Raw genomic sequence first — 18973 nt, forward strand, 5'->3', positions numbered from 1 at the left:
TAAGCTTTAACATTCTGACTCACTTCTGCTGTTTACAGGAGTGCTTGGAAGGAAGGTGTGTAGTGTGTAATCATCGCATTAGCCATGACAGAGAAAGTTGTCATGGTGATACCTGCTCAGAGGCAAAGCCGCAGAAAAGGTATGGAGAGGAGTGTATGAGCCACATGCAAGTGTACGAGTGGTTCAGACGTTTACAAGATGGCCGAAGAAATGTCAATATTGGTGAACGTTCTGGGAGACACACAACCAGCAGAACTGAGAAAAACATCGCAGATATGCATGCAGCTGTGAGGGGGAATCGTCGAATCACCATCCGTGAGTTATCAGAGGATGTACAGATTAGTTACGGTTCAGTTTATTATCACTGAAGATTTGGGTATGAGACGTGTGTCTGCCAAGTTTGTGCCAAAACTGTTTTCAGCTGACAAAAAGGACACTTGGGTTTCATTTGCATAAGATCTCCTTGATTGTGTCGAGAACGATGAAAACTTTTTGAGAACTTTGAGTAGGCTTCTGAGCAGGTATCACCAAGCTTTCAGCAAAATTTGAGGCAGATTCTCTGCTCTACTTTCTGTCATAGTCAATGTGATGATCTCATACTACACACCTTCCTTCCAAGCACTGCTGTAAACAGTAGAAGTGAGTTAATATGTTAAAACTTAGCATGTATGCACAGCAGAGTTCAAGGTCAATCTGTGCCAAGCGGCTTCACTTTGTGCACTTTAGCTTTGTTACTATGGCAACAGTCCGGATACTTATTGATCAGATCAACACACACACACACACACCACACACACACACACATACACACACACACACACATTATAATTTAGAATAAACAGTGAAAGGTTGTCATTATAGTACTAAGAGTGTCCAACATCGGAGTGAAGAGCTATCATGCATTCTCATTGGCCATTGATGGCAACGGATGCCACGGAAAATCCTCTGAATAAAAAGGAAGTAACTCTTACAGATGGAAAAAGGAAAAAGATGAAAAAATACACACAGCCATATTTCTACAATGCTTAGACATAAACCTTCTGCATTCACAACATCTACATTTGTACACACTCACACAAATATGTATACATACATGCATACACACACAAACAAAATACCTTTTATGGTTTTGCTCCCCCCCCCCATCCCCAAGATCATGGCTAGAATCCACATTTCTACTATGTTCCTGCACGTATGCTTTAATTTCCATTAATTTTTTCATTTTTTATATATAGGTTTCATTCTTTCCTTTTTAATTTTGTGAGTGCAGGTGTGTGTATATGTGTATGTATATGTATGTATATATATTATATGTATATGTGTGTGCATGTGTATGTATGTATGTATATGAGTGTAAGACTGTGTCTGGTGCATATGTGCGACTTTCATGCACACACCCCCTTCATTTATATGGATATGCATATGTCTGTATATGTGTGGGTGTAAGTGTGTGATGGGAGGGTTTATATATATGTGTGTGTTTGTATGTGGGCGTGCGAATGTATGTCTGTATATATATATATATATATGCATATTTATACATATAAATGTCTAAATATATATGTATCATGTTATGTGTATGTATGTAAGCACCTATATATATGAGGATGTGTGGAGGCGCAATGGCCCAGTGGTTAGGGCAGCAGACTCGCAGTCGTAGGATCGCAGTTTCGATTCCCAGACCGGGCGTTGTGAGTGTCTATTGAGCGAAAACACCTAAAGCTCCACGAGGCTCCGGCAGGGGATGGTGGTGATCCCTGCTCTACTCTTTCACCACAACTTTCTCTCACTCTTACTTCCTGTTTCTGTTGTACCTGTATTTCAAAGGGCCGGCCTTGTCACTCTCTGTGTCACGCTGAATATCCCCGAGAACTACGTTAAGGGTACACGTGTCTGTGGAGTGCTCAGGGGACAGCATTAGCTTCATCTGGCTGTCATTCAAACACAGCTTCATCCTGCTGCTACTAGGGGACAGCATTATTTAGTTGTTATCAAGTGATATCACTACTCAGTTGGTCAGATGTGTAGGACACTAAATTTGGTGTGTGAGCTAATTGTATAATTGAATACATTTCTGTTGAGAAGTTTGTCTATGATAAGAGCACCTACCATTTACAGAATGTCTTTATAGTCAAGATTTATTTGCATCAAATGGTTTCTATATTCTATAGCTTCTGTCAACCTATTTCTTTGGATTACTATTTCAGGTAACTAGGTCTTCTAACAATTACACTGTTGGTCTCTTTTGAAACTGTCAGAAGGTGGAATTTATTCTATTATTACTATCATGTTCACCACACCTGAAAGCTTTCCTGCTTCAACAGCTCCAATTACGATTATCTTTACATTACAACATACATTGGTCACTCTTAAAGATACCTTTCAATTTACTAGCTTATGCGGCTTAACCGTTAATTGCATTCAGCTAGTTTCTCCATGATGCTGCTTTCTTTTTCATTGAAAATTCTTCTTATTAGAGTAGTGCTTCATGTGTAATCACACACACACACAAGCACACACACACACACACACATGCACACATAAGTGTGCATGTGTGTGTGTGTGTGTGTGTGCATTTTTTAACCCAGAACATGGAAATCCTTTTTCTCTTACATTTTTTCTTCTCATCACCTTTATAATTAAAACGGTGTGTGTGTGTTTGAAAGGGAGTGAGAGAATACACTGATTAAATTTCAGTTTTATGCATAATTTAACACTCTGCCTTATAAAATATTCATATATTTTTATTGTTTTTTTTTTAACTTTAAAGCTTTCAGATGGGAAACTCACGTAAGTTATTTTAATTCTATTTTTCAAATATGGTTTTGGAAGTGATACTCTGAACCTTGAAGCTGGATAATGGCATCAACTAAATTCTAGGGTCAAACTGTGATTGAGCAGAACTATAACCAAGGTATTGCAACCTTGACTGTCCTATTTTAATGGGTGTATAATCTTTGAGTGTCCATACAATGAGCAATCCTGCTGCCCCCTACCCATCTCTCCTCCTTCCACGTGACCGGTGTCTGGCCAGCCATGATCTTCCTTTCTTGGCCTGACTGCCGAACACTAACACCTCTTGTGTCCATGTCTTATATTCCTTCCGCTAGGCTTTCACTTCATACACCCCAGCTCAATTTGATTCGTTCTCAGTCGAAAGACACCTGTTGTTATATTCTTGTTGTTTCTATTCGTAATTGTGTACCATGTTCTCTGTTTCTTGTTTGTTTGTCTGTTATTTTGTCTTTGTTGCCATACACATTTGCTAGCTTTCTTACAAAGGGGTCTAATTCTCTTAGCTTAGACTTTTTGGGGGGCAACCAGATCAAACCGTCTCAAGTGTAACTGCCCGAAATGGTCGAAATGGTCGTGATGCCTGGGACTTGACAGATGAAAGAAAGCCAAGAATGACCCGTGTTTGTTTGCCTGTCCTTTTGTCTGCCTTTCTATCATCTATCTGTCTGAATGTTTTAATGTCCTATATTGCTCTATTGCGTTTTTCCATTTATATATATACATATATACATATATATATATATATATATATATATAATGTATGTATATATATATATTATTATTATAATAATATTAGGGATTATAACTCCAAACTTACAGGGAAAGATTCGATTTAGTATTAAATCAAATTTCATAATATAAATATGTAATATATATAAATTAGAGAAAAACCACTATTATGTAAATCAAACAATGATAGACATAAACCAAATCATAAAGAAAAAATAAAATATATTATAAAACATATAGCTAGATCACAAAAAGTAAAAAAAAAATAAATAAACAATATATAATAAGTAAAAATACTACGTACGTTTCATGGCTATAACTTCAATTCGAATTACAATTAAATTTAAACTTAATCGAAAGAAAATTTAATAATAATAATAATAATAATAAGTACTTTTTTCACAAATAATTTTATAAACGATAAGTAATACGTTTTTAGTTTTGGAATTTTTTATTTCATAAATATTTTCAGAATGATAAATATAATATTTATTTAAGAAATAATGGAGTAATTTATTTATTTATATGTTTATTGATTGAAAAAATATTGCTTTATTTGTTAATTATAATTTAGATACGTTCATTAGCTTTTAATATTTCATATTAATATTCTTTATGTTTGCACTATATATATATATATATATATATATACACACACATACACACAAATTGGTGCTGAAAAGTTCCTGGCTTTGAGTAAAGGGAAGTACAGGAGGATCAGTTAGTTATGATATTATTCGACCTATTCCCCTCTCAGATTCACACACTTATTGCAGCAGTCCTTCAGGTTTTCTAAGCCCTGTAAAAGAACTTGGAAGGTTGAGCCACCAGCCAGGCCTTTTGTGATACCCTTAAAGCAAGGAACTTTTCAGTACCCCCTTATATATATATCTATGTTTACTGATGTTGCTTGGTAACATGCAATTTTAACCATTCTCACTCTCACTCTACTATTACTACAACTACTACTCTTTGCACATGGTGCCTGTTGTTCTCTAAATCTATTCTGATCAAAGAGAGCTATAATGAAAGACAAGTCTACCATGACCATCACATTTTTTTCGGACATAGTATTTGAGAATCTCATTATCCAATGTGAACTGCCTTCTTTATGATGGTAATGTAAGAGATTTGTCTTTTATTTCTAGCAGAAATGTTATTTTAATGCCATTGGAAACAGTTTAGTGTTGTTTGAAGGGAGATAAGGGAGGAGAAGAGAGAGGGAGACTCAGAGAAAACTGGTGGTTAATAGTAAGGGACAGAGGTATGTAAGTTTAGGGCTATGTGGGAAAAAAAGGATAGGATCCCCAAAAAGTTAAGACGAGCAGTTTAGTTCTTCATGGTATTCAATCAATGATATAATTTGGACTTTAAAAAGTAAGTAATGAAGATAACACAAAGTAGAGTTGCATCTAATAATGCAAACCATTTTGCAACCAGCAGCAGTGTAAAAAAAAGAATTGGATTTTAAAATGATTGGAATGATATGAGATTAAACTAGCTTTTTATTTTTTTTTACTTGATAGAATAATGTTACAATTTTACATTTGTTTTTCTTGTCATCCCACAAGCCATAATCAATCATTAATCAATAAATCTATCATTAGCAATCAATAACAAATTGACTGTCCAAATCTCTCACTTATTTCAGTTATCTTTTGTTCATTTATAGCAGAGTCTATAAAGTCTTCGACCAAAATCCATGAAGAACTAATCATATTAGTGTTACTTTTAGTTAAGTACAAATTGAATTTATTTTTATCAATCTAATTGTGCAACCATTTTGGGACCAACTTTGTAGCTGCCACCTGAACTTAGGACAATAGTATCATCTTGCTAATGAAATATACACACAAGCACACCAATGATCTTTCTGTGCTACTGCCATTATGTTTTACTAACATGAAGCTATGTTACCGATAGTCTTTCACAATCACCTTATTCACAAAATACAGCTGTCGTATTATAATCTCTTTCTGGTCTGAAAAACACAAGTTATAATACAAAGAAACATTTGCAAAACAAACACCATCTCTCCCAGTTTTATTGCAACAGTGACACTCAACGTGACTGTTTCAGAATTATTTTCAACTTAATTCTTATTGTTGGGGTCTAATACAACAAGTTACAAAAAAAAAAGAAAGAAAGAAAGAAAGAAAGCAATAATCACCAGAGTGTATCAAAGTATCTTTTAGAAAATTAAGGCTTATGCCAATCGCAGAATCCTACACACATACACACACTCCCATGATCTCATGGACACAGATGCACACACTCACACCGTTAAGGAGGTGTCATTAAATACAGTCATAAACAACTAAGATGGTCTTATTGGAGGCAGACAGACAAAGGCTATATGCTGTCGCACTGTGCAGCCAGTCTTCAATCCCCTACACATAACTGAGCCAGGGTGTCTGGCAGCAGTTTCATGTCTTTAGATAAACTGCCTTGCTACCATATATGTATTCACATATATTTTTATGCATATATTTATACATATCAGCACATACTTATATGTACACATACATATGTAGGTATACCATATCCACTTGTAATATATCATACTTAGTAATGATATATCATATAACATCTTTAGACCATGTTTATGAAGATCATTTATAATGTAGATTTTTTTCCATATTTAGTTGTCATTTATAATACAGAACATATTCAGTTGTGATATATGGTAACCAGATGTCATATCTCTAGATATATCATTCAGATATCAGAGTCATATATGTTCAGTTTTAATGTTTGTGGGTTTACTGTTGTTGTTGTTAAACCCTAGGTCAGACAAACATGTAATCAGACAAATGTAATCAGAGGTATTCTAGCCATGATCATCTCATCATTATTTTTTGTACAGTTTCAGTCTATTCAATACGTTCTTCCATTTTTTTTTAGGCAATCTGAGCAAGATTTGGCTGCAATTTTGAGCAAGTTGAGTGACTGTGTACAGGCATCCATCAATAAGGTTGTTGTTTTAATTTCAAAGTGGTTGAACATTAGACGTCTACTCCAGGAATGAAGTCTCCTGATGTGAAATATCCACTGTGATATTGCCCATCCTACTGTGACAGTGTCTCTTAATGGTGATGCTAATAGGATTGTTTCATTACACTATTCTCTAAAAACTATCCAGTGAGAAATTGGGGTTAGAGACATAAATATATTGAGAGAAGATGGGATGGAACCAGTAAAGTTAATCCTGACATATTTAATAATAAAACAGCATAAGTTTGGCACTGCAACTCTAGAAAGCAATCTGATTATGGTATTAATTCCTTTGCAGGTAATATTTTAACTTTGTGAATTACTTAGTGCTTGACTGTCATTAAGAACATAATGGGTTTCCTTGCTCTGCTTTTGTCTTCACTGAAATGTCTCTTTTGACTTCAATAGAAGAAGAATAATTAAATCTGTTCACTGGTCGATGGTGTCATGGTACAAAGCATACACACACTCACACGTGTGTGTGTGTGTGTGTAGATGTTGAAAAAAAGGTGGGTATATGTTGGGTGCAGAATAATGATCACCTCTAAACAATATAAGAGGCTGCTGTGATGGTAATGGATGATAACAGCTGGGTAAACAAGTGATTGCAGTTAATGGTTGGTTGTAGCTGAAGTATATAGAGGAATTAAGTGTATAGAGTGACGGCTAAAGTATAAGGTGTGGTGGTGGTGGTGGTTCTTATAGCACATATGTACTATAGCCATGTACTATAGGGAATGGCTATAGTACAGTAAACTATATTAGTAGTGGTGATGATTGTTACAGTACACAGTGAATCATGGCTTTGGAATATAGTAGCAGGTCATTACAGTATAGTCTAGGTGGTAGAAGTGGTGATTGTGATGGTGAAAATGGTGGTAGTTGTTGCTGTTAGAGAACACAGTGAGCGGTGACTACATAGTACAGCAGGTAATGGTTAGAGAAGAGTCTTGGTGGTTGTTGCAGTTCAGAGTGGGGATTTAATTCAAGAAGATTATTATGAGGCCATGACATGGGTGACAAACCAATATTCGTATATCTTTCAGCTTCAAGATTAAACCCTTGCGCATCAGATGAAGCACTAAAGAACATAAAATATTTCGTCTTAAAGACACAATAATTTCTGCCTTTTGTTGAATGTCATCACAAATACGTTTTTGTCTGCAATGACTGAAATAATTTTTAGTGACATTTTATTTCGTGTCACTATACAATAATAATAAAAACAAATATGTGTGTGAGTACATTAAAGATAAGTGTGTATCTACACTGTTATATATAGTTACCACCCACTCAAACATTTTTTACCATGTGTATCTGTGTGTGTATTCCGATGGATATTGTTCTTAATTACAATGAGATTGTTTACTTTTATTCTTTTACTTGTTTCAGTCATTTTGACTGCAGCCATGCTGGAGCACTGCCTTTAGTCGAACAAATCAACCCCAGGACATTTTTTGTAAGCCGAGTACTTATTCTGCACACACACACACAGGATGGACTCCATTCAGTTTCTGCCAAGCAAATCCACTCACAAGGCTTTGGTCAGCTGAAGGCTATAGCAGAAGATCCTTGCCCAAGTGCCACACAGTGGGACTGAACCAGGAACCAAGTGGTTGGGAAGCAAGCTTCTTACCACGCTGCCACTCCTGCACTTTGTTCATAAAATAATTTTAATCTTAAAACAACAAAAGATGAATCAGAGAGGGAGAGAGATTATCTCTTAATCAACTATCTGGAGATTATTACATGACTATCATTGTAGAGTAATCAGGAGATGGCTTATTGAACTCTTGATCAGTGATCATATTGGTTCGAAGAGAATGAGGCCGGAGGATAGACATGGGGGTGAGGGAATTGGTAAAATAGGGACTGTAAGACGAAGAGGTGGACATGTTGACGGCTTGGGTTGATGCAAGTTATTGAGCCAAAAGGGGAGACATGGCATTAACATATTGATACGTTTGGGGTAATGAGACAAGGAACTAGACATGATATGAATAGATCAATACAACAGGGAGACAAGAGGAAGCTATTTTACTGACCAATTCAAATATATAGCAGCCTCTTAGCTCATTGCTCAATACAACATACTGTTATATAGAACACATTTCTGTTTTACTGCCAGAGAGAGTTCTTTACTATCATTTTCTTGAGCCATGAGACACGACATATAAAGACCTGTTGTGTTGGACAAGGGTAAATAATGAGGATGTCATATATTGTGTGTTTATGTCCCTGAAACCTATTGGTTCAGCAAAAGAGACCGATAGAATAAGTACTAGGCTTACAAAGAATAAGTCCTGGGGTTGATTTGTTCAACTAAAGGTGGTGCTCCAGCATGGCCGCAATCAAATGACTGAAATGTGTGAAAGAATACAAAAAAATTGTATTAGGCAGTAAGGCAAGATAGTGTCCTATATTGTCACTGTACAATGAACAAATAAGTTACGATGCCCTGTTATTGTGTCGGCCAGTGACGGAAGACTGAAGTTGTTGTGTTAGGCAGGAATACAAGACAATGTTAGATGCTATTATTGTGTTGGGAGATGAGACAGGAGAGAGAGAGAGTAGAATTCTGTTGACAAGAGGATGTTATATCGTATAGTGGAAAGAGTGAGACAAGCTATTGTTTTCTATTGTCAATGTGTTGGACAATGAGACAATATTTTGTGATTTTGCTGAGTAGTGAGACAAGAGAATGTAAGAAGCTTCATTGTATTGGATGGAGAGTAATGAGAATGTTGTATACTGTCATTTTGTTGGTCAGTGTGGCAGGAGGGTGTTGTATGTAGTCAGTTTATTGAGCGAGTCTCAGATCAGCCAAATTATTTTGAGAAAAATTTAGCATATTTAAGCCTTTCTGGAATTCTCCTTAGAGTTTGTTCTTGTGAACAGAATCCATTAGCCAGATGGACACCATCGCCTTGCCTCTGTGTGCCTTTAATGGAGTGTAGTTTTTGTGGCCATTCAGGTCAGGATAATTTCATTCTTCCCTCCTGTGGCCCCAGTTATGGTAACTGGCCTTATTCCTCTGAATAAGCCATGTTAGGTTGTAAATCAGTTCTACAGAGGATGAGGAGGTTAGGTTAATGTATTGTCATGGAACTGATGAGGCATGCACAGATATACAACTAGATAAGTTCTTCTTATGGGAGAATTTAGCAGTCATGAACCTGCTTATAGCTAATTGAGAGTTTATTGACATATGCTTGTATTTTATCCAAGTAGAGATGATCCACCATCGATTTGAAACCATAGAAACTGTAGCTATGTACTAGAGTTCTGTTTCTCTGAGATTCAGAAGAGGTGTATCCCCACAAGCAGTCTGTCTCCCACCTGCTTGGGGATTAAAATGGAAACAGAACTAATCACCACTTTTAATCTCTCCAATTGAAAAATACTTAATCTTGTTTATGTAGCAATGAGAAAATGGTTTGGCTTGGTGTATTAACTTGTTAAAAATTGGTAATTTCTTGCTACAGCTGGTATTATAATAGAATAACACCATAGTAGAGTTAATGCCATAGAAGAGTCACTCTTCCATTCTCGTAAACTGTGTTGTAATTGTCAGTCACGGTTGTTCAGGTTCACTTATTATAGATAAGATGTTGTTATTAGCTTAGTTTCAGTTTATATTACTTTGCCAGAAATACCAATGAAGAGACTAATACTTGTTATACTAACTGATTAACTGACACAGTCAGAATCTCTTCCTCCAGAAATGTGTGTGTATGTGTGTGTGTGTGTATTGAAGGAATTAGAAAGAAAACATCAGTGGACGCCATTCCCTGATAATCATCTTTCAATGATATTAAGAAAGGAGAAATACGTTCAAGAAGTTATGAACTATAAATATATTTTCATTTAATCAAGATAATTCATGATAATATGTGAAACCATTAATCCCAACATGTTTTTTCTCTCCATTTTTTCCTCTTTTCATTCCTTTCTGACAAAGAGCATAGGCTTGAAACATCAAAGACTTTCCCATTTTTCCCTAGTGTCAAACACCTGCTTGTTGTTCCCTCACCCACCTCTCTCTTTTGTTTTCTATATATTTGAACCATAGTCTTATTTCAATGCCCTATCACATGAACTCATTGGAGGGAGTCAAGTAAGGAAACTCACAACCATGATTTCTCCAACTCTATTTACTTTCTCATCTCACCCCCCACACACACACACACACACTAATTCTATCTCTTGAAAGTTAACAGCTGTAATCTATCAACTAAAAGTTTCTTACTTTCCTCACTCTCTTGCAGTGGTGGGGCACAAACACAGACCCAAACACACACACACATGCACGCACATATAACAGGTTTCATTCACTTTCCATCTACCAAATCTACTCACAAGGCTTTGGTTGGTCTGAGACTATAATAGAAGACACTTGCTCAAGGTTTCATGCAATAGGACTAAACCTGGAATCATTTGGTTGAGAAGGAAACTTCTTACCTCACAGCCATGTCCAAACTTCACAATAAATGGAAACTTAAACTGTTGTATTGCTAATGTCTTTAGCAAAATATTTCCATTTTTTTCTGTCCATAAAGTACCTCAATGATGTAAAATATTGTTAGGATCTGTTTATCACCATAGTGATTTATAAGATACAGATTTCCTATACGTTTATTTTTTTTTTTTGTAAATAGATGCAAATATGAAGTAAAAAAAAAACCCTGATAACATTAATTCACTAACAGTCTAAAATGTGAAGAATATTCTGTGACAATGATGAATATTACTGCATGTAAGGCATATTTAATATTGGGGATATTCTGGTGGGGTTTTACACAAGACAAAACTAAATTTGCAGAGAAATATATTTTCATTCTCTAAAGTATTTTCCATTTCTTCTTTGTTGGAAAATGTCAAAATATGACAAAAGTAAGATGCAGCTCCTTCTTCCCCTTCTATGTCCAGCATGTTTAACTACATTTTTTCTTTTACAGTTAGACTTCATATCATTTGGATTTCTTCACTGATACAAGACTTTGATTTGAAGCATGTGTGAATTCTTTAGTTGTTACACTTGATTAGCTTGTATGTCTCCAGTGATATTTGCAAAGAATTCTTCAGCCAATTCCACAACCACTTGAGGTTATAAATGGTAAATGATAGAGAGATCCTATTGTTGCCTGGTTGACCAGCATATCAAAATAAGTTTCTAAGGTCAGTTAGTAATTAATGGTCAGTTCTAAGATGTTGGTATTGGTACTATAAATGTTGGTTCTTTTTAAGAGTTTAGAAAAGTAGAAAGTTGTTTCAATCCTAGCTGACAAATAATATTACTTTACAATGTAAAATATTCCATACTGTTTACTGTGGTATTTTTTTTATATGATTCTTTATTTTTTCTGTATGTCCTTATATTTGCTACTGCAGCTTCCATCATCATTTCCTTATGAAAAACACTATCATCATATCCAAGGATGCAGAAAATCCCTTTTCCTTCGAGTCTTGAAATACCGCTAACCATACAATAGTAGAACAAATAGATTTCATACCTTAGTCAGCCGAAATGGCCCAAAACAAGTTCCATCTTCACCATCTAGTTTAGTATGAAAATTACTATTCCAGAATAGTTCCAACTCCAAAACTGAACTCGTGTAAAGTCAATAGATATCATCAATCTTAGTTGTCATCTCAATTCACGAGTTGTTGTTGTTAAATTTTCTCTTTCTTCCAATAGTTGCTGTCACACTTCTTCTCCCTTCTTCCTTCATATCATTCCAGTTTCATTCCTTATTGAGACCATTAGATGCCTGTAATTCCCTGATTCTCTCATCAGATTCCCATTACACACTTCATTAGATAATCAATATATATTGACAGCACTTAGATTGTCTGCATTAATCAAATAGATGCTATATATTGTATCAGGAGCTATTTATCAATATTTCTATGTAATATATTCAGTGGTTGTTTGGGTCATCTCTTTATTACAGTTTAAATACTGCTCTGCTCTGACAACAATCAGCTTGCTTCTCCATCTATTTCCAATGAAAACTTCACATTATAAATATCTACCATCTTCAAAACCCAACAGTCCTAAATCTAAACTCCCTCCCCTTCTATTTTTTCAGATTCTGCACAAGTCATGAGTATAGTTTATTCTCGTTAACTAAATTAAATTATCACTTTATTAATTTCACACCTAACTGACTATTGGTTTATGGGTAGCTGCCCTTCTATCATCAGTGGATTTATATCATAATCACGTGTGTCAGTCACTGTTTCTGTTTTCTTACCTCTACCACTTCTCTTTCTCTCTCTCTTTCATAACCATACACACACGCGCACACACACACACACACACACACACACACACACACACACACACACACACACACACACACACATCAGTGGTTTTATTTCAAACATACTAATCTCTTAGGTTGCTTCCATTTACTGTGATTACCGGACCCTTGTATTTTCTGAATTTATTCAACCTTGTGAAATAAATATTATTACATCAATTCCTGTATAAAAATAACTTTCTATAAAAAGAATTTGATTGTGGAAAATGCCTTGTGCTCAATGTTCTGCTCCCTGTGATCCATTCCTCTAGGATTGATAAATAAAGTCATCATGTACTGGAGTCTATTATTTTTTCTCTCTCTGCCTCTTCTTTTCTCTCTCTATATATATCTCTCTGAATCAAGTCTACTGTATAAGGTCATAAGGACCACTTACGGTGCCCATTGTCTCCTACAAATGAAGGATAAAACACAAACTACAGTAAGTCTCCATAGAATATAATGGCTATGAATGAACTGATGTGATAAACTGATGTGATATACAGCATGGAGTAATGGAAAGAGATTCTCATACCTCAAGAAATCTTTTATTTACATTTGATCATCTCTTAGAGTCATTAGTAGTGTTAAAGTCAACTGGAAACATACAATTGTAAGTTTGATAAATAAAGTGAGTTTTAGTGTTAAACTTCTCCTCACAGGGATCTCAGTATTGCATCTGTGTTTATTAGATGAACATCTTGGGAAACCACTTTAATATGCAGTCTCCTTTAGTCTGTCTAATTAAAAGGAGCTGTGTATTAGAAGAGATTTGCCAAGAAATCAGGCACCAAAATTCTACTGGAAGTTTGATGTCATTAAGTTTATTTTGTTACAGAAATTCTACACTCACACACTCACACACACACACATCCTCTAACACCCACTTTTCCACACAAGGTTGCAGATTACCTCAAGAACATAACATCATTTAAACACACACACACATGCATGCATGCACACACCCGCACCTCATTAATCCTTGTATATTATTAATAGGAATCCAAGCACGCATACACCTCATCACTCATGCAAACATATGTTCACAGCTTGCCCACACAATCTCTCTATTCCAATCCCTTTCAAACGTACCCTGCTTATGCTTCTCTACTCCTCCTTTCTTCTATTCCTGCTTGTCTTAACTTCACCCCAAATAACCATGCCTTCTCTATCAAACCCTTGCTTCATTCATTCATCCATTCTGGTATTTCTGTTGTTATTCTTTACATTCCCGTTTTCTTCCTTGGTCATATGAGCAAATGCACTCACCTTCGTTTATTGAGTTCTCTTCACACAAATTTTTTCTTGCTCCCCTCACCCACCCATTTCTAGTTTTTCTTCTGTCATTGATCATACTCTCCTATTTCACTGTTTAGTTCACACATCTTAGGTATTGAGTACTTTTTTACAATTATTGCACACTAAGCCCCACCTCCAGTATTGGTGACACAATGGAAAGTCTTCCTCCTCCTCCTCCCACACTTCCTCTTGATAGATTGATGAGTAAGACATTCCCTAGTATTTGTGCCACAAGAAAATTCCCCCATTATACACTGTAAAGTGGTTGGCTGTTAGAAAGGCATCCAGCTATAGAAACCAAACCAAACTATCATGTATAAACACTGGTCTATGAGAACAATCACTATTAATAACAAATGACTCAGACTACCATGAGCCATCCGACCCATGCCAACATGGAAGGCAGATGTGAAAATGATGATGATGGTATGAAACATTTAGTTGGAATTGTTTGGGGAATGATTGTATTGCAACTACATATCTTGAGAAGCTGTCATAATTAATGCACAGTCAACTATGAGATTCTACAAATCACTTGCTTCCTAAAAATACCTTTTACCTTGCTTTGGAACTAATAGATTCTGGAAATTTGATATGTAATCTTCCAAGAGAGTGGGTAATAGAGTTAAACACCAAAAAAGAGTAGGCATGGAATTTAACATCTTTGAATGATGTTGATTTTGATTTAATCTGTAAAATTCTAAGACAAATGTTATGATTGCTAATATTAGCAACTCAGTTGTGAAATAGAAACGGCAACAGTTGTCAGTGAGGTTCCGTTTGAAGACATCATTCTCTCTCTACTTCTCTAATATCACTTGATATTGCATGGGGGGAAAGGAATGAATCTGTAGTTAATTAGGAGCCATCACTGAACAAAATATCACATTTTCACCTAAAGAAATTCTATGATATTATTCAGAATAAATGAATATTTCATTTAAAAAATAAAAACATACTTCTTCAAATTTGAAGTAGAAGAAAAGAGAGTAAAAATTACACTTATTTTCCATTTCTCTTCCTTTCTGAAATTTAAAATGTTTGTTTATTATTCTTTTACTTTTACTTGTTTCAGTCATTTGACTATCGCCATGCTGGAGCACTGCCTTAAAGGGTGTTAGTCAAAGAAATTGACTCCAGGATTTATTCTTTGTAAGCCTAGTACCTATTCTATCTGTTTCTTTTGCCGAATTGCTAAGTTACGGGGGACATAAACACACCAGCATCAGTTGTCAAGCGATGGTGAGGGGACAAACACAGACATACACACACAAATATATACATATATACTAAATTATCCATGACCTGTTGGGTCGCTGGGAAAGTCTGAGTTTCCCAGAAACAGAGTTTTGTTTCTTGTTTTTTTTTTTCCTTTTCTAGGTGATTTCACATGCTTTCAGCGAATGACATCAAAATCACACGTAAACAGCTCCTTTCCCCAGAAAAAGGAAAGATTTGGTTGCTATTTCTTGCATGCCCTGCTACCACATAGCAAGTATTTCAGGTCCTTTATTGCAGATAGCTGTTGCATAGTAGCAGAATGTAATAGAAACAGCAGCCAAATCTTTGGAGGTGAGATACATTGAATACACTTGAAAGAAACCAATAGAAAAAAACTATTTCACACCAAGGTGACGAACGGATCTTATACAAAAATTTATTGTATTTTTAAAGTCATTTTCGCTTTAAAATATTTTACCCATCATAATGTGTCTAATGGAGAGGCTAGAGTTTCTTCCCTTTCAGGGTTAAGTTATTTTCTGAATATTTTTTGCTCATTATGCAGTTTTGGGTATTTATACCCTCAAAGCCCTAAATATTTCAATAACCACTGGTCAGATTTATGTGAAACTTGTTTTATTCCATCTGTATTCACATTTCAGGGCACTTTACTTTCATAATATTTTCCCATTATGTGCCTGTTTGGCTGTGTAACCTTGCAAGCAAGCAAGATTTAAGTTTATTTTTTGTATTCTATATATATATAATATATATATATATATATATATATATATACACGATGAGCTTCTTCCGGTTTCCATCTGCCAAATCCACTCACAAGGATTTGGTTGGCCCAAGGCTTATAGAAGAAGACACTTACCCAAGGTGTCATGCGGTGGGACTGAATCTGGAACTGTGTGGTTGAGAAGCAAGCTTCTTACCACACAGCCACTCCTGCACCTATTATCATCATCATCATCATCATCATTATTTTGCACATGTATAAAATAATCTTTTTAAGGATACTCTTGCCTTCTAAATGGCATTAAGAAAGAAACTTAATTTTTCTTCTTCCTCCTTTTTCTGTTATCACCACCAGAAAACTGTATAGAAAATGAGGAAATATAGAATTATATTAATCTAAAAGCTAAAATTTTCCATTTCCTCTTCAATGTTTTTATTAAACTAAGGCATTTCTGATTTTTCCTTATTGGATTTGTATTCAATGAAATGCTGAAGAATTGCTTAAAAACAAATACACACACACACACACACACACATACATACATACATATGTGTATGTGTCTAGAAAAGATAGCCCCTCATAATGGAAAAACGATTCCAGTATACAAAGTTATTGATCTTAGCTTTTATTGGCAAATTTAATGGACAATTTTGCTTTCAAAATTCTAAACTAAAAGAATATAGGTAAAAGAAAGAAATCTAGAGTTGAGGTAAATATTGTTTAGAAATATATGATGCTAAGTTTTATTTTATCTGCTAGATTCTCTTTAATACTTCTTCAACATTCCTCAATTCGAGCAGCTTTTTCTAAAAGAACGCAGCAGGTTATCACGACTATCCAACCAGGACAACTAATAATGTCCTTTGATTAATGACTGGCATCATTCTTTGCATCAACTTTTTTCTCTGGTGAGACTATTGCAAAGTGCTGCACTGGTTAAGATTCTTTAGTGTTATAATGATATAGGATTACCATATCCTTTTAACATTGTCAGCAAACCAGTAGTTATACATTCTTGTGAATCTTTCCCATCCACTCTAAAGAGGTTACCCATGGCAAGAACAAGAGTACACTTTGACACCTGTGTCATTGCAAATGTTGCTATTAGGACACAAACACCTGGATCAGATATTACAACACTTCCCATACAATACTCAGACAAATTTGCCACAACTCTGAACTGGTATTTGAATTATTCATTTCAAAATGATAAAGGCACAGTAATCTTGACGTTATTTGAAATCAGAATGCAGTGAGCCATTCTATTTGATGCCTTAACCAATTTGCCAAGTCTCTGCCTTTACAAAAGAATTTTACACAATTCAACAGTAGTAACTCTGTGTGTGTGTGTGTGTGTGTGTGTGTGCATGTATGTATGACTATGCTTTTTTTTATTTATTTGAATTCTTTCTAGGAGGAGGGAACTAATATCTAGCAAAAACTCCGTCACTGGAATTTGAATAAGAACAATGATGATTGTTACATATGTATGCAAGTATGTATTTATGCATCTACATATGTGCACATTGATACACACATACTAACCATCTTAAATCCCAGTTTTAGAATCTGTCTGTGCCTGACAGTGATTCCAAAGATCTTATATAGATCCATAAGTTCCACAGATCTGATAGCTACAAAATGTTGTAAATTCACATTAGATATAGTTAAATACAGGTCTGGCAGCTTTGGAGAAAAGTTATATTAGAGTAGTGTCTCTAAATTGTTAAATTATTCTTATCTTACACACACACAAACACACACACACACGTGTATGTATTACCCTAATACCTTAGTATGCTCAATTGGTTGTGATTGGTGTACATTAAAATAGTGTTTGTAAATTATCTCATAATTTTTACCACATACACACACAATATCTGCATTCAACAATTCCTTTATTTTCTGTCAAATACCAATTCACCTAGTGCTTATAAGTTTGTTTACATTCTCACATTCCAAAAGCCATTATTTAGCATTATAAAAGGGTAGTATATATTGTCAGGGATCTCTTAGCTTCATGGTACAGAATTCTCATCCAGAATTTGATAGGGACAGGCATCAATTCTCTATAGCAGCTTGCTGGCCACTTTCTTATTTTTCTAAATCTTTTTTCTGTTTACTAAACTGTTATCACAGCTATCCTGCATTGAAGAATTCCTTTATTTTCTGTGGAATATCAACTCAGTCAGTGCTTATAAATTTGTTTACAACATGTTCTCATATATATATATATATATATATAATATATATATATATATTCTAGTTTATTTTTAACCTGATGAGTGGCTATACTTATATCAAAGTGATTTTACTACTACTATTAATTTTTTTACTATAATCATTTCTTAAATATAGTCACAAAACATGTGTCGTTATTCTACCAAATATATACGTTTTTATTATTTTGCAATTTACTTAATCATCAGTATATTATTGTTATTTTAATTTTAATATTTCTACTATATATAATTTTCTAGATGGTGTAATTTAATTGTTCATTTTGTATTGATAAAAGGTGGTTTTTTCTAATTTTTATATATATATATTATATTTTGTGAAATTTGATTTAGTATTTCTAAATTGAATTTTTCCCTGTAAGTTAGGAATAATATTCCCTCAAATAATTATAATTATTTTTATAATTATTATATATATATATATCATCGTAGCTTCTGTAGCTGGATGCCCTTCCTAAGACCAACCACTACAGACTGTAATGGGTGCTTTTCTTGTGCCACCAGCACTCGTGAGGTTGCCAAGTAATTTGCAAGAAAGGAAGAGAAAAGGAAGAATGAAAAAGTGAGGGAGAAAAAGAAAAAAAAATAGGAAAAAGCTTTCTGGATTAAATGGAGTTGGTTAGTATTTGAGGGAGGGAGGAGAG

At 34.8% G+C, this 18973-nt stretch overlaps 1 protein-coding gene across 3 annotated transcripts in view; it reads left to right on the forward strand.

The window, feature by feature from the left end:
- LOC115222224 (blood vessel epicardial substance-like) overlaps positions 1-18973 on the forward strand; it is a 218911-nt gene that overhangs the window by 169679 nt on the left and 30259 nt on the right. Inside the window, exon 3 of one of the 3 annotated variants that reach the window (XM_036511131.1) lies at positions 2771-2790. The exons of the other annotated variants lie outside the window; for them this stretch is intronic. The gene's annotated coding sequence lies outside the window, so the exon portion shown is untranslated. The remainder of the gene's footprint in view (positions 1-2770; positions 2791-18973) is intronic. 3 annotated transcript variants of the gene reach the window in all.

This window comes from Octopus sinensis, linkage group LG19 (genome assembly GCF_006345805.1).
Source record: "Octopus sinensis linkage group LG19, ASM634580v1, whole genome shotgun sequence".
In the NCBI taxonomy this organism is placed as follows: domain Eukaryota; kingdom Metazoa; phylum Mollusca; class Cephalopoda; order Octopoda; family Octopodidae; genus Octopus; species Octopus sinensis.